Consider the following 2,885-nt stretch of genomic DNA (forward strand, 5'->3'; position numbering starts at 1 on the left):
AGGCTGACGCTCTAACTGCTGAGCCAAACCGGCCAGGGCCAGGGCCAGGGCCAGGATGACTTTCTAACAAACTAAGTTACTCAGTCAGGGCTCTGTTCATTTTCACTGTTAGACTTAGTTCACTCATTTTTTGGGACATGATTCTGTCATAAAATGAGATAATACTCTTCCTTGGCACAGCCTACAGAGGGGGCAGCCATCACCTACTTGGCATCATGGCTGCCCTCAGACCTCTCATGAAATGCAAGTTTGTCAAAAAGAGGACCAAGAAGTTCATCTGGCACTAGTCAGGCCGATATGTCAAAACTAAGTGTAACTGGTGGAAACCCAGAGGCATTGACGATAGGGTGCGTGGAAGATTCAAGGGCCAATCTCGATGCCCAACATTGGTCATGGGAGCAAGAAGAAAACAAAGCACATGCTGCCCAGTGGCTTTCAGAAGTTCCTGGTCCACAATGTCAAGGGCTTGAAGTGCTGCTGACGTGCAACAGATCTCACTGTGCAGAGACTGCTCACAGCATCTCCTCAAAGACCCACAAGCCACTGTGGAGAGAGCAGCCCAGCTGCCATCAGATTCACCAATCCCAGTGCCAGGCTGTGCAGCGAAGGAAAGGAATAGACGAGTGTGTGCACGTTGTATATGTGTTAATAAAACCATACAATTCTGCTATTTGGCATAAATAAGTAAATAAATAAATAAAGATGATAATTATTTCTCATCTGTGCTATCTACAACTTTGTGCTCACTTTTTCCTCTTATTAAACAAATTGAGATATAATTGACATACAACATATTAGTTTCAGGTGTACCATATAATGATTTGAGGTATATATACATATTGCAGAATGATCACCACAATAAGTCTGGTTAACATCTATCACCACACACAGTTAAAATTGTTTTTCTCATGATGAGAACTTTTAAAAAATTCATTTTAGAGAGAGAGAGGGAGAGAAAAAGAGAGAGAAACATTAATTTTTGTTGTTCCACTTATTTATGCATTCATTTCTTTATTCTTGTATATGCTCTGATGGGGGATTAAACCCACAACCTTGGCATATCGGGATGACACTCTAACCAACTGAGCTATCTGGCCAGGGCCATTGTGATGAGAACTTATAATATCTCTTTTGGCAACTGTAAAATATACAACACAGTATTAACTGTAATCACCATGTTGTACATGATATTCCCAGGACTTATTTTATAACTGGAAGTTTGTACATTTTGGCCCCTTTCCCCCATTTCACCCACCCACTACCCCCACCTCTGGGAATCATCAATCTGTTCTTAGTATTTATAAGTTTGTTTTTTTGTTGTTGTTTTTTTAGATTCCGTGAGTAAACGAAATCATACAATATTGTCTGTCTCTGTCTGACATTTCATTTAGCACACTGCCCTCAGGTTCCATCTGTATTGTTGCAAATGGAAAGATTTTATTTTTAGTGGCTGAATAATATTCCATTGCATTTATATATACCACATTTCCTTCATTCATTCATGATGGACATTTAGGTGGTTTCCACGTCTTGTCTATTGTAAATAATACTGCAATAAACATGGGCGTGCACATATCTTTTTGAATTAGTGTTTTCATTTCCTTTGGATAAAATCCAAAAGTAGAATTGCAGGATAATATGGTAGTTCTATTTTTTTTTTTTTTTTTTAGGAACTTCCATTCTGTTTTCCATAGTAACTGCATCACACTTCTTCCACTTCTTAGTTTCACAAATGGACTCTTTAACAAACAGCTGTATGATGTTTCCAGGATTTGGGGAAAAGCTCAGTGATTTTAAATTTCTGGAATCTTTCTCTCTCTCTCTCTCTCTCTCTCTCTCTCTCTCTCTCTCTTGCATTTATCTTCAGATAGAGCAGGAGGGAGAGAGCGGGGAAGAGAGAGAAACGTTGATGTGTGAGAGAGACACATCGAGTGACTGCTACCCACATAACCCCAACGGGGGCCGGGGACAAACTGCAACTGAGGTACATGCCCTTAGTGGGAACTTAACCCAGGACTCTCTGGTCTGCAGGCTGTCACTCTAACCATGGAGCCAAACCAGCCAGGGCCAGACAATTAATTCTTCTAGTTACCCTGGGGTGATATTTATCAAGGACTGATAATTTGAACTTTCTTTTAAGAAACTGTTTTTTTTAATCAATGCTTATTGTTTTATTTATTTACTTATTTTTTTATTAATTAATTTTTGTTACAGATGTTTTTCCTTTTCCCCCCACTGATTTCCCCCTTCCCCTCCCTCCCTGCCCTGTCCCCAGCTTTGTTGTCCATGTCCATTGTTCATGCACACATGCATATAAATTCTGTGGTTTATCTCTCCCCCACCACCCCCTCTTCTGGGGATTGTCAGTCTGTACCCCACTTCCACGACTCTGGGACTACCCCATTCCTCAGACTGTTATGTTCATTATATTCCACAAACAAATGAGATCATGTGATACTTGTCTTTCTCTGTTTGGCTTGTTTCACTTAGGATGATACTTTCCAGGTCCCTCCAAGTAGTCTCAAAGCATAAGAGATCTTTCTTTCCTAAAGCTGCGTAGTACTCCATTGTGTATATGCTTTTTTATCCATTCGTCTACTGATGGACACTTGGACTGTTTTCAGATCATAGCTATTGTAAATAGTGGGGGGATACATATCTTCTTTCTGGTTGGTGTTTCAGGCTTCTTAGGGTATATTCCTAGAAGTGGGATCACTGGGTCAAATGGAAGTTCAATTTTTAATTTTTTGAGGTGACACCATATTTTTTTCCATAGTGGCTGCACCAGTCTGCATTCCCACCAGCAGTGCACTAGAGTCCCCTTTTCTCCACACCCTCACCAACACTCGTTGTTTGATTTGTTGATGGCGGCCATTCTGACAGGT

The 2,885-nt window shown here is 40.6% G+C and overlaps 1 pseudogene; it reads left to right on the plus strand.

Moving 5' to 3' along the window:
* Window positions 1-215: 215 nt before the first annotated feature.
* Window positions 216-619, plus strand: LOC118638624 (annotated as a pseudogene).
* The last annotated feature ends 2,266 nt before the right edge of the window (window positions 620-2,885 follow it).

Source organism: Molossus molossus, unplaced genomic scaffold (assembly GCF_014108415.1).
Source record: "Molossus molossus isolate mMolMol1 unplaced genomic scaffold, mMolMol1.p scaffold_m16_p_1, whole genome shotgun sequence".
In the NCBI taxonomy this organism is placed as follows: Eukaryota; Metazoa; Chordata; class Mammalia; order Chiroptera; family Molossidae; genus Molossus; species Molossus molossus.